Genomic DNA, 15,281 nt, shown 5'->3' on the forward strand with positions numbered 1-15,281 from the left:
TTGTCATCTGACCACCTTAGGACTGATGTTTTCTTCCGTTTCAGAATTAAGACAGCAGCTGTTGGAACAGCATATACAGACATGATTAAGTATAGCATATCCTTAACAGACAGTTTAAGCCAATATATAACTATGTAAATAAATATGCTCTTGTCTGTTGGCCAAATGTTTTCACAATGTGAAATAGCACATATAGGATTGTGCTCCAGAACGCAGCCTGCAGAAAAAGTTCATCTGTGGAGGGCAAAATGAGAGACACAATGAAATGAAGGTCATTTTTTTGGAAGGTGTCTGCTACAAACAGTCAGGCACCTGACGGATACTTGTTTTTCCTCTGTGCTTAGGATTTACCATTGCTGAATGAAGGCAGAATTTCTTCAAGATCAACAGAATGAGCAAAACATTAATTTCATAGCAATAGTCTTTGTAAGGCCATATTCCCACAGGCTCTGTAGAGCTGACACACACTCGGGATCCTCCCAGTTTCCCCATCCCTGACCTGCTACTGACTCCTGGCCTACAGGGACTGCTCAGGGCTCTGCACTTGCCAGAACACGCACCCCAGGCACCTGCAGTGCAAACCCCACTGTGTTGCTCTCAATGAAGGAAGTAAGGGGAAGAGCTACTTTTTTTTTTTTTTTTTTTCTTCTTCTTCTTTTTTCCTATTTCTACACTGATTTAATGAAACTGGTGGGAACTTATTTACCATTGAGAGCCTTCATTGTCAAATGTGGCCAGAATTAGCTGGAGAAGATATTTCTGGGGCTTGGCATTTATGCAAGGATCTATATGTTTGCTGGCCAGCTGCAGCATCTCTGAAAATATCTGTGCTTCCCACAACCTATGGATCTGCCTTGTCTCATTTTGTTCAGTCTGGTGTCCGTGATTGCTACAGATCTCAGTGTGTGTGGTGCTGTTCCCTTTTCACATTGTTTCCACTGTTTGTTTTGGGATGTTTCCCCACTATGGGCTTGTGTGTGGAAACTCAAACCCATCCCAGTGGCGGGTGTCCAGCAGCAGCCTCCTCCACGCTCCTTCCAACGCCACCACCCTGACCAACCTTCCCAACGGTACCGCGTGCTGGTACACCGCCCCATCCTCCTGGGAAGTTACTTCAACAAGCCTGGGGACAGAGATCAAATGTAAAGTTTCAGCTAACTTCATCCATGGCACTTGGCACTCAAATACCTTCCAGTGCTGCTCTGAATGCTGTGCAACTCATAACTCCATGTATATCTACCTCCCGGTGGCTGTTTCTGGAGCTCTGACTACCATTAATGCTCACAAATATTTAGCAGTAATGAACTGCCAGAAATGTCAAAGCCAGGAAGTAAAAAGCTACACCCACGGTTCTTTGTGTACATTTTATTTCACTTTCATTAGGGCATAGCGAAACAGAGAAAATAGCTTCAGAAATGTTCATTTAGCCAGTTAGAGGAAAACGTGATTTTTAGTGTGATACTTGCTTCTGTATTTATCCATTTTCTCTGCTTGACCTTTTCCAGACCAGTCTCTGCTGTTTAGAAAATAGGCTGCCTTTGGTTCTTGCTAGATCTCCACCAAACATCAAATGGTTTTGCAGACATGCATGAAGAGATCAAAGGTGTTGATAATCACCTGAAATCTGCTTGGTTGTGCCTTTCAAACTAATACACTAGTAAGAGTTAGCTACGTTATATATTATACTGAATAAAACTGAGAGAGTTTTGGAAGTTTCACTTCACGATTCATCATCATTCACAGTTTTGAGATAAACTACACTGCTAAATATCCCTAATTATCCTAACACTCATGTTGATTTCTCTCCTTTAGCAATTGAAGCTATATTTCATTTCTTTTTCAAAAAGTGAAATTGTGAGCTAAGAAACATTTGCAGCATCCAAACACGCACTCTCAGTCTGTCAGGACTTAAACAGATGCACAATTCATGAACTGAAACTACATGATATAACAACTCAACTATTTATTGACTTGAAGCAAAGCTTGTTACTAACAATAGCCTATTCAGACCAACCTTTCTTTTCTGATAAACACACTAAAACAAAAAACCATTTGGATTTCTCTCTCGTTCTCTCTCTCTTTGAAATACAGATGAACCCATTTTAGTTCTTATCATAGACAGGGAATGCTTCCTGATTTCTTTAGATAATTTTGAGCTTAAAGTTTTGCTTTTAAAATACTTTTGCAGCTTTCCTTAGAGGAGGATATTCCAGAGCGGCAGAAAATACATTAATTCATATTCTCCATCAGCTTGCTCACTTCAAGGTTATAACAAAGTTCATCCCAAAATGATGTCAATAATTTATGTCAGTAAACATCTGTGTTCCTAATACACTGAATAGTTCATCATGCACATGACTCATATTTAAATCATTCATTCCAAGTTTTTAAATTATTAAGTGGAAAACAAGAAGAATGGAACAAAACTGCAATGTTTCACAGGAAAATCAAATTTTGGAAGCTCTGATCTTCTGAATAATCTCAAAATCATTTAAAATGGTATGCAGCAATGGTGGAAAAAGCAGTAAATGGGCATAATATTGGAAATTTTGCTGTGATCTATGTTAGACACTCAGTGATGCCAGAGAAACATCTATCCTTAAATACAAGCAACATGCATATTGAAAAACATATAGATGGATGAGACCAAGTATCAGTCGATACTAATAGAAATTTTGATCTCCTGTTTGCACTAGCAAAAACAGAAATAATGCCATAATCACTGCATTAGAGAACAATGTACTGAATTTATAGCAGCTTAATGTCTTCTGTGTATGCAGTTTTTCAATGTAACTCAGACACAGAATTTATTCACAATTCGCATTTTGTGATGGACACACATCCATCACAGCACCATTCAGTCAAATGACTCAGGAGGTCACTGCCACAGAAACTTGTTTTTATTTGTGTAGGAAGCCATTATAGGTTTCATAAAAAAAACAAACAAACAAACAAACAAACAAAAAAAAGGCATGATAAGAGGAATTGGGGCTCTGGATGCAAAAGTGGAGGAGCTCAACAGGAATGACTAGTGAATACCCATATGAAACCACAACATACTACTTCTGTTGGAAGATTCCAGGGCAAATCCACTTGAATAAATGAATTGTCCAAGAGAATTATATCAAAGTTTTTCATTTGCCAGCAGTCTAACTTAATAAGCCTCTAGCTTATTGTTAGGTGGGAACTACTTTAGTTTTTCTTGTGGGACTTGGTTGATTTTGTATAACATCCAAATAGAAAAGGAAATCAGAGGGTGAGTGTCAGGATGTGTCTCTAGCACAATGGGTTGGGTGTCCTCCTGGAAATCTCTTACCCTGGGCTCTCAGCAATGTTTCCAAATGAAACAATGCCAACACAAGGGGGTGACTCCTTTCTCCTTCCCTCTTGCCACACCTGGTTGGTTGGGACACCAGACCAGGGTATAAGAAGGTTGAACCTGGCCCCCACACCCAACATGATTGACAAGTCAAGGTCCTGGAAAACCCTGAAACCTTTGGTCAAGTTCAGCCTGACTGAGGTCATATGAGCAGTTCCAATCCCAAAAGACTGGTTTATTGTAAGGCCAGGAGAGCAGTGGTGATTCCCAGGCAATCCCTGGGCCATGCTGCCACTTTCAGCGCTGTGCCCAGTACTAATGGAGCTTTGGGGACTCAGCTGTGGATGAAACCTTGCATCCCCTGGGCAGGTACAGCTACGGGGGCACAGGCATATGGTGCTGGGCTTGCTTTATGCTCCTGATGGCATGGATTTGCCAGAAGATTGTTCCACCTGGGGACTGTGCTTAGTAAGGGCAATCCAATGGGAACAAAAAGCCACAAGTAGTAGACTTCTCTTATTGTCAAGGATGCCAAGGATGGACAAGCTGAAGAATCCCTTGCTCTACCTGCTGCCCAGACATCCAAAGTTAGCCAGGAAACTTCCACTAAAAGTCCCTTAAACATAAACATGTAATGGCTAAAGGCACAATCTCCCATCAGATCACTGGGATTAGCTCTTTTACTCCCCCAGGGGAACGGGTACCAAGGAGAACACATTTCTACTGCAGATCCTGTACCAAATCTTATAGTCATAAAACTCCCTAGAAGTACTTCTTCAAATTATTATTGTTTTCTGCCTTCATCAGTTCATGAAAGCTCAGAAGAACTAACTAAATTTCTTTTGAAAGGAATTACAAATTCCGAAGAATCAATAAATACAACTGTATTCCCAGCAGAACATCTTTATATTGTGCTAGACAAGGATGAAGATGCATTTCCTGTAAACTTAGTTATGAAAAAGACAGCTCAGAGACTACAATTTAATTACTAAGATATAACAAGACATCTGGGGAAATTGCTAGATTGGCAGCTTCTGAAAGAGTTTACAAAGTGATTTTAGAGGAAAAAAGTGAACCTTATTTCTTATATCTAGGTTATTTATATATTTATTTTGCTATGGAAGTTTAGATGTTTATGTGGAAAGTAAATCTTGTCAATATTTTAAAACAGATAACAAATAAGATTAAAAAATAAAAGCCAGATATGAGGTAGTAGAAGTATGCCACTTCTCAAAAGCAAAGGATTCCTTTCCCAAACAACTGCCTCTTCTTTTTTTTTTTTTTTTTTATGGAGAACATTTATAACAGATTCTATACCACAGCGATTGTTAATGTGAAGTGCTACCGGTAGAAATTATCACTCTTAGCCTTTGAAAAACATTCATTGAGCTTATAATCAATATTTGTGCATAAAGTCTTTCTGATTTTTCTGACCTAATCATTTAATAGGTTTCCATGTTCCTATGTTATTTACTTTACTACCAAAAACAAGCAAATTAACCCTTGATCTTGTTTTCTCTTTGAATTCAGAATAAATATTTTTCCATCGTTCTTGTTTACTTTAATGCTAGCAAAATTCCATTGAATTTATGGGCAGCTACTCTGCTATAAATCTGATATAGTAGAACATTAAGCTTTTCTACTCAGCTTTTCTTTTATCACCTCAGATAAATAAGACCATTTATAGAAATACACTCTGCTTTTCATAAAACTCCTATTTGTCTAGCTTGTTGTTCAGAAGCTTTTGTTGATGTTTATCCAAAGTTGGATTGTTCACTGCACATGGACAGGTAGATAAACTGCCATCGATTTACTTTATTCCACCAAATTCTCTTCCGTTCCTCAAAACGTGCAGATACTTCTAGACTTTGCATCATACTCTAAAGGTAACTTTGGAAGATGTATATCAGTGACCAGAGTTGCCATCTCACCTCGCATGAGCTGTATAGGCCTTTGCAACACTGAAATTGTGTGCTTTAGTAATGAAAGGCCTTGTAAGAGGCACCACCAAGAAAACAACATATTTTCTTCACTGCTTCCCTCCAGATGCCAACAGCACATACTTCAGGCTGAAATGAATGAAGTGGCAATCAACTGACATTCAGGCAAACTCCACATTTGCTGATTTTTTTCACAAGGGTGCTACCAGCAGACGTGGGGAAGGCCCAGACCTGAGGCCTATCAGCCCACCAGCCATGCTGCTCTCAGGTGCCATTACACTCCTGTTGTCTGCACACACCAGGGCTTCAGATGTTTGATCTGAAGGAGTAAGAATATAAATCAGAGGAGTAAGAATATAAAACCCAGCCATGTCCAGAGAGAAACACAGCCATCACCTGAGTTATATCAATAAGTGAAGCATAGCACACTATTTAGGAATAATTTTACTCATTTATTATAATGAGAGGAGTACTACATAATCCAGCAAAATCCATTGATTGGTGTGGTTGAAAATCTGTGGGGAGATCAGAAATTAAGACCTTTAGCTCACAACTACAGCCACAAAACCACAAGATATGATGCCAGAGGGGTCACTGCAGCCTTTCAAAATCCTTTCAGATTCTTCATTTGGAGACAATCAAGCTCATTCAGGTCAGGCTGACAGTTGCACTTGATCTTGAAGGTCTTTTCCAACCTAAATGATTCTATGAGTCTATTGCTTGGACCTCTGTGGCACTTCAAAACAGCCCCAAGCCATGCTGGGCTTTTGTCCACCGCTCGCTTTGTCCCTGCACAATCAGCATCACTATATAGCCAGCCAGGAAAACCTCCTAGGAGCTCCATGCCATTGAAGTAGTACAACAGAGGCAGTGTCCTGGTGACCCTCTTGCCTGCCCAGATACAGTTTTGGAAAGATCTGATACATTAATTACTCACACGAAGTGCATTACTCATTCAGAGTACAATACAGCACGTGTTGCTCTGTGTTGGGATGACTACATGTCCTGTACTGATACTGCAGTAAACAGAACATTATAATAAATCTGCTTTGGTAAGAGCTTGTGTCTCTCCTAGTGACTTGGACTTATCTGTAAGTCTACTTATCTGTAGACTTACAGATAAGTCTACAGGTTTCATCTCGCTGGCTCTTTTTAGGTTGGAGGCCTTTTCTGAAGTCCATTTCCTTCCTTGCTACGTGCTCACTTATTACTGACAAAGGGCAAATGGTTCAGACATTTACAAACAAATGCCGTGAGACATTCCCTGCCCTGAAGAGAGCATCATCTGCACTGGGTCCAGTCAAATTAATGGTTTCTGATCTCCCTGTGTGCTCTTTGCTCCCACTGGTGTGCAGTCAGGAATGCCAGACCCTGGGCGTGGGAGAAGGAGGGGTCATTGCTACTGCCTCAGCCTTGCACCATGCATTGATTTTCTCATCCAAAGGCCACCCTTGGGTAGAGTCTTGGTCTGGTATGGTGTTGAATAGGCCTGCAAAGCTCCGAGGAATGCTGTAAGCTGATCACAGAAATGAAATGGCTGTTGCAGTGCTCTAAGTGCTTGGGGCACCAATGCCTCTTCTACCCTGGCCTCTTCCAAATTCAGGAGCTCAGGATCTGTCCCTGATTGCCCTGTGTGTTGGAACTGCTTCTGTTTAAATGTTCTCACCGTAAGCTGGAATTAATTCCTCTGCTTACAAAATATTTTTGCTTTCTGAAACTCAGGGCCATGCTGACCTGTTGATCTGTCCTTCCCAAAAAGAGAAGGCACCTCTAAATAACTCAGACTCTGCAAGTTCAGAGTGAACTGCAGGTGAAACATATTTTAATCTTCCATATTAGCAGAGAAATACTTCAGCAGACAAAAAATAAAATAAACCTCCCTATAACATTGTAGTTCAAAACATTTTTGAGATAACTGGCTCCATTTTCAAACAAGTTTTAGAACATGAACAAATAAACTCAAACTATTTGATGGTAACCATCCAAAATGCTTGGAGTTTTTGACATGCTTTCACGTGTACTTCTTGGCTGCTACAAAGAGCAGGTGAGTGTCAACGTGAGCTTCCCCTGCCTGCTGCCCTTGAGAGTGCCCAGGAGGTGAAGGTGCTTTGCACTGGCCTTCCTGAAGGTCGCATCTGCTCCTGCTCCCATGTTCTGCAAATACAGAGCTCACTTTCATGTGGGTCGGGACAGGGGCAATGGGAAATGCACACATTGGGCAACACCAGAGGAAAAGCTTAAATAAATATCTTATTCTTTACTCTATTGAGATATATTCTCTCTGTGTCCTAACTAGTCAATTCAGTTATAAATTCATTTTCTGTGTTCAGTCACTGTGATTTTAAAACTATATAGCCTATTTAGATGTCCTGGATACATGTAATTAAATTACAGATGTTATTACAGAAAGGTTTGAACCCGTATCCTTGCCTCTGTTCATTCACATATTTTTTTGTCTTCTTCTTCTTGCCTTTGCGCTTTCATAACTTTCTACTTAGTGCACAAACATTGCATTTTTTAAATTTTTTTTTTCCAGGGCCACCGCTTCCCAGACTTGAAGGTCCAACCATGTAAATGGCACACACAAAAGTAAGAAGTGGTGCAACTGCATACACCTGCAGCACGCAGGTGCAGGTATGAGCAATTGAAATTTTAGGCATGCAGAAGTTACGGCCAGTGTTGGAGGGAACAGGTCCCTTTCCTCGTCATAGCAGCTACATTTACATACCCTGACAGGCTTCTGGCAGTAGGCAGCTGAAAGTGATGAGCTGTCTCAACAGATTAAAATTAAATTCTATTGAAGAAAACAACATACAAAAAATATGTTTCTATATAATCTGTGTGATTAAATGTTACTTGTTTCAAAGCTAATGTTTCTGTCACTTTCAATTACAGCTTTTGGAAGCTTTATTCTGCATCATTTAATCTCTTTAAATAACTCTCCTGTTCAGCTTTCTTATAGGGATTGGCACACTTGGTATGAATATTACACTCCTACTAACTCCTACAATAACATTCGCTGACTCTGATTTAGAATTGTGTTAATTATATCAGCTCTCCCTTAATGCCTGGGAGTTGAAAAATGAGAAGGAACAAAATCCAATGGAGTCATACTCAGGAGCTTTCCTTATTGGTCAAGCTATATAGGGTAGGATGTATAGGTGGCTTCTCTTTGATCAGCGAATGAAAAGCTAATCATTTCTAAACCATGAGAGTGGTCTCACTTCTCAGAGAGTGGTGTTCAAAGCATCCCAGATATTTTGGATTTCCTCTTCTAAAAGCAAAATCCCTCCTCTCCCCCTTTTATTTTTATTTTTATTTTTAGGTTTAAAGTTTTGGTGTTTTGATGTTTTCAGATTAACACTGAAATTGAATTAAGCTAGAAATGCAGATTTAAAAAATGTACAACCTATTCAACTAACTTGAAACTGTTGAGGTAAACAAAGTTAGACAAAATAATCCTATTTTGTTGAAAGAAGTGCCTTTGAATCAAGAACAACATAAAACCTCACCTCCGTGCCTACATTTGGCTGAATATTTTTCCTCTAAGGAAATTGCGATTTGCGTGCAAAACAGAAGCTACGCTTGTAATTAATAAAAAAAAAAAAAAAAAAAAAAAAAAAAGGAAGAGAGGCTGGGGGGTCCTTTGCTGGCAAAAAAAAAAAAAAAGGTTTTGTAACCTAGGGCGGCTCTTCAAGGCGAGCTCTGCCACCTGGTGGGCTGCTGCCCCCTTGCAGGGCAGAGCCCGGCGCGGGATGGGATGGGATGGGAACATCCCCAGCAAAACCCGCCATGACTTTGTTCATAGCGATTGGTTGGGATCGTAATTCTGAAAATTCGTCTCTCACTCTCAGAGAAATAACGTCATCAGGGCAGCAAGGCGTTTTTCTAGTTTTTTTTTTTTTTTCTTCTTTTTTTTTTTTTTTTTTTTTTTTTTTTTTTTTTCCTCCAGATAGCAGCTTTCTCTTTCCTAGAAGATGCAATGCAGTTATTCCCTGTTTCTGTCACTGTCACTGGGAGCATGTTAGATGCAGCCACAGCTCAGCTCCCTTACCCAGATATACTTCCTTTTAGCTGTTTGTCATTTTTAACAGCAGTTCACAGAACTATGCAGATCACTGATTTTTCAATTAGCTGACCTGAACAGAAAGATGAATCCAGTTAGAAAGAAGCAAGATGAATCGATTTATTATTATTATTTTTTTTTCTTGTCAAGTGAAAAGCTGGAAAAATGGTTTGGATCAGCCTACAAATCTCTTTGACTGAAAAAGAATATATATATATATACTTTCCTTAAGCAGTTAAAAACACAAGCTTGGTGATTTCAAGCGGAAAATGTTATTTAGCAAATGTTTCCTTTTTAGAAACATTGGCCCACTTTGGCTTTTCTCATGATTTCAGGAAGGAATAAAACCATTAAGAAAATAAGGCAAAATAAGCAAATAGTTTCACTTGCCCCCAATTTTAGCATGCTCATTATTCAAAGCTCTACTCAAGATGCGCCGGCAGCTTTTTTCTTTTGAGATTTCTGTGAACTTCCTGCCTGACAGCACCAAGCTGGGCAGGACTGCTCGAGAAGTGTGGGCGACCCCTTGTCCTGCAGTGGTTCCAGCGTTATCTCACGCCTCTGACTTCCTGAACTTGATTAGGTACCAATACACGATCCATCACTCAGATAAATTGTCGAGGCTTGCAGTGGAGAAAGTCTTGGTTCTATAGTGTGGCAGACACTCAAACAGTGAGGTCATGTTGTAACATAAATAGAGCTGTCCCCCTCACATGTAGGCTATATTAGCCATGTCACCTAACAATGGTTTGCATGTAATCTATCAGACAAGTAACACAAAAGATTTTTATGTTTCTGCTAACCATCTGAACCCAAAAACTATAGGTAAGAAAGAGGAGAATGTCTGTGAAAATTCCACATTTGCAGGGATGCATTTTTGTCTTAAGCAGTTATTTTTTGTTGAAATAAACATGCTCAGCTCTTAAAGGAAATGGTTCCTTTGTTATTTCTCTGTAATAAAACTAAGAAAAAGTGTGCTGGAAGAAAATTCTCATTATATATGAGAATTCTCATTATATACATGTATATATTCTCATCTGTACAGCTTTGATCCCTTAGGTCTCCTTTCCAAAGTAAGTTGAGAATGTAAAACACTGGGTGCATTCAAGACTTGTAACTCTTCGTTATATGATAAGGCTCTGAATTTCTAGCAGTTGATGAATTCCTAATGAAAAAAAAAAAAAAAAGAGCTAAATGAAATGGGTCCAAAAGATATGGTTCAATTTTGGTTCTCAAGGGACTAAGCACACAGGCAAGCCTACATGAACTGCTCAGTCACTGTAACAGAGTTAAAAAATAAGGAAAATGTGCATTTCAGTAGATTTTAAACAGCATGCTAGAAAAAATGTTTTTTATATTTGATAAAATATTTAAGATGATAAATTAATCAAATATACTAAAGCATCAGGGATTTTAGGTGACTGTTATTGTAGTTGATTTCGTATTGAAGGCACATACAACAATTAAATAGTTTAACAATAGTTAAAGATAGGTAGATAAGAAGATGTGATTTTGATTCATTCATTGATGAAACATGTGCTACTATCTTATTTCCTTAATAGGGGCTAGAAACTAGCCATTCTTTTATAATAATATAAAACCAGAAACTCCATTATTTTATTATTTTTTTTTCCCAATAAGCAGTGTTGTTTTAAAATAAAATAGTCATACATTTTCCTGGTTTAATTCCACATTTTACTGTAAGATGGGGGGAGTTTAGATGATAGTTTCACTTTTATAATGTTCCTTTAATAGTATCAGATTGATGAGATTGCTTGGAGGGGAAAAAAAAAATCCAGTAGCCTGGATGAAGGGTGCAGATCTATTATTTACCGTTAACCAGAGGCAACATGAATGTGAGTCTCTGAAGTGCTGAAGCAGAAAGTTAAAGAACTCCTGTAGCACCAGCTGACAAATACTTATAATTTGCTTCCATGTGATGAAGAAAAAAAAAAAGAATATTTCTGAAGGATGCTTGAGCTCTTTTCTTCCACAGGGCTATTTGTATTTGTATTTGTCATACACAGTACTACCAATGATATTTTTAATAAGCACCACACATGGTTGTGTGTTAATGTATATGTAGTCACTGAGATTTAAGCCAGGGAAATAGTCTGACCCTGATAGCTCACCAGATGTATGTAAGCAGCCTGCAGTACAGTTTAGTTCTCCCTCTGCATTATCAGCTGTTGTGTGACTCCTATTTTTCTCACTTACGAAGGACTGTCTGTTCTAGAAAAGCTGATGTGTCACTGGATCCTTCAAAATGTGAGCTGTATTCAACAAGATTATCATAATGGTCATATCATAATGAGATTATTTCAATTGTGGTAACAGAAACACAGTAAAGCAGATTGTTTTAATCTTTTCAGGATGATTAGAATTAGGAACAATCTAGCTGAAAATTACTGAAATTCCGTGTTTCTCTGGTGGTTTCAAAAGGAATTTGATGGACCTCTTCCCATGGTTGTTGACAAGAATCCACATCACAAAACCCACCCCGAATCACACTAATCCCACACCTTGGTCTGCAGAGAGGACAGCAGAGCTCTATAGGAAAGTAACTCAAAGGACACACAACACAGTGCCTTCTTGTCTCATTGGGAGGGTTGCTCAGCCCAGGCCACAGGCAGAGACTAGAGGTACACACATAGTCACAGCTAGATTTGCCTCATTTACCTGTGGGGGGATGACCTGACGATTCAGGCCAGTGCAATAAAATCCCCTACTGTTTTGTCCTTTATACCAGCACTTCAATTTTTGTTACCATTTAAATTCTGCCACAGTAGGGAGCTGCTTATGCTGCATATTGTTCTTGTGTTGGCCTTGATCAGGGAACATCCACCTCCTGAGTATTTTACCAGCAATAATTTAATTTTAAAACTAGAAAGCATTGTAGGTTATTTTTAAACAAAACCAAACCTTTGAGCATGTGAGTAGCAACAACTATAGCAGAAGGAGCTAATTTGTTTTTCTCATCCAGAGCCTCATGCGGCGTCATTTTTCTCTTTTGCATCCCTGCGCTGTTCAAACCCTCAGTTTATGGCACAGCTCATAGGGCTTACGAACGCACTTTCCCTCAGAGCCTGATGTAGATTCTCCTGAGGCCCTCAGACAATTACAGGAAAAAAATAGAAGCATCAATTGCAATCTATTCACACAGCATGATATTGCTCCTGCTGAGGTTTTAATTTGTCCTGAGACTGTACATATCAGCACTTTTTCAAAATTACATTATAAACTGATAGTTCATTCAGCCTAAAATCCAGCCTCTTTTCTCTGTGTACAAAGGTTTCCCATGCACTGAAATCAGTGTGGTTCCCAAACTCATGGGCAAAGGGCTTGGGATTTCAGGATTCAGGAATTGCTCAGATTGGTAATTATGGAGCCTTGTCCGGCCGGGAAGCAGCAGGGGGTAAGGACCATTCTCTGCAGGTGGCAGAGGTAGCACCAGCACCTCTCAGAGGAAGCAGCAAGAAACAGAGTCAGCCTACAGGACTTATATCCTGGGATATGAGGGAAGAGAACTGGGATGGAAACTGGTGGAAGCAAGGGTCAAAAAATCAACCTGTACCTCTTTCTCTTTGCCATCTTGCCTAACTCAAGTTTTTCAAAGCTGTCTCCTGTCCCCTGTTGTATCAGAGAGAATTTTGCGTTACTTACAATGACACATAGACAGTTTGAAATGACATCCATTCAAATTAATGGAAAATTCCAATTAACGTTCATTTGCACCAGTTTACACCTTCACATTCGCCTTTAATAAAACAGGATCCCTCTTCTACTGTATTTGATAGTTTATCAAGTATATTGAAAAATCATACTGCAGATGAACCACAGTGTAATACAAGTTAATAACAGTGATTCCAAGCAGGATCTGGAGAAAGGCCCTTCATGCAATGGAATCGTGAAAGCTCAAAAAAGCTACAGTGTTGATTTTCTTCAAGTCATTTCTCTGAGGCACTCTTGTCTCCTATGTAATTTTCAAAGAAAAGTTTTACAGAGCAATATTGAGAGCTTCTACAGGCTGATATTTCACTGTGAAATGATATGGCAAAGTCTTTCCTGATATTATTTGACAACAGCAACAAGGTTTCCAAGGCTATACATTGTTAGAGAGATAATGGAGAGATTTTAAAATTCAAAATTTTCTTATATAACATGTAAAAGTCGAAGATGACATCCAGCTATATAAAATATAGTATAATTTAAAACAAACACATTTTGAAAAGGAAAAAAATAAATATCCCAGGAGCTACTTTAAATTACGTTTAAAAGGGAAAAATAACCCTTACTACTTCTTTAACAATTATCTCCTGCTCAATAGCTTCAAAATGTTTTGATGTAACCTTGTAAGTAATTTTTACAATGCTGATAAAGTGTAAATTCTGTTAATCATTGCAGCTGACCTACTGCTTGGCAATCTAGTGCAGAGATAACTAAATAAATTGCAGAATAACTTATTCCATCATGCCTATAAATTTCTTAGTTACCTACAAAATAATTCAAAGCTTTAAGAAAGACGGGATTCCATATTAGAAAGACAGCAGATCAATATATCAATTCCTGGTTCAGACTCCGATCAATCTCTGATACTGCAGGCTGAAAAAAAGCTCTGTTCTTAACCATCCACCTTTTTATTGTTTACTGCATGTGAACAAAAACATTCTTTTTGATCTTTACAGGCAATCTGCTTACTCTTCGATGCATAAAATTTAAATAGCCTTATATTTTTCATAGAAGTTAATTAGATTTACATAAAAAATTCAACCATGTTGTTAGATTAGTGGAAAGAAACAAACTCTCGGCAATTTCTTTATTCTGAAAACACAGGATGATTGACACCAGCATGCACAATGGGGGAACAGAAAGCATTATATTATATTGATGAATGATGTCCAGGATGTGCACCATATGGTGTTCAATGATAAACTAAAGTTGGAAAAAAAAAAAAAAAAAAAAAGGAAAGGAAAGGAAAGGAAAGGAAAGCAATGACTCTTGATGTTGGAGTGCTTCTGTAACATTTAGCAGAAGAAGCTGAATGGCAAAGAATGAGTATCCCTCTATCCTATAAAATATATTGTAAAGTTAGTATGACTTTAAATCAAGTATGTGCATTTTAGACAAAATTCTGAACCTATGGCAATCAAAAGGAAAATAACCATTTCCTTCACTATGATAAAATTTTACCCCATTTCTATATCCAAGTAGCTATACAGTAAAGCTGATCAGATGTCTTCTGAAATCAGAGGATGGTCTCTGAATTATTTTAATAATCATTACTTTGATAACTACCACTCTTCTGAAAGAGTACTTCCCAGAACAGAATTAAGGCTTGTTAGAAATAAAATACTTTGTTGTTGTTTATGTCTTTAGTATCAGTAAGTTTACGTAAGATTCCAATATGCAAGTGACGTGATCCTGACTGTACCCCTACATCTGTCTTTGTCATCTTACGCAGACTTAAGAATCAAAGAAAACCCTTCCTTCATCTTTTAGAAATCTTGTTCTAAGACAGTTGTGCAATGCCTACAGAAGCTCGTGAGTTTACACTTGTATTGATGCTTAAATACATTTTCATATCTGGTATTGCTATAACTCATTTACCCTTATCATGTTCTCTTCTTGCTGTTTATTAGCTCCATTTGTTATGTCGCATTTAAAATTAGATTGGGAGATATTTGGAGAAGGAATCATTAGCAGGTTGCAATCAGAACTCTAATTATGTTCCTACTGGAGGGTGCTGAGGAAGCCGTTAGCTGAGCGAACAGATGTACTCATTTTTAATAGGGGAAGTCATGCCATAGTAAATTACTGCTCAATTTTCTAGAATATGGGCCAACTGAAGGACATGCAGGTAAAAAGTGGTAACAGAACTGAAACTGAAAAGGCATGACAGATCTGACATAGTAAGCGCAGACACTTTGTGCTGCTGCTCAGACACTGCATACTGCTG

This window comes from Aythya marila (genome assembly GCF_965140915.1).
Source record: "Aythya marila genome assembly, chromosome: 1".
Classification (NCBI taxonomy): Eukaryota; Metazoa; Chordata; class Aves; order Anseriformes; family Anatidae; genus Aythya; species Aythya marila.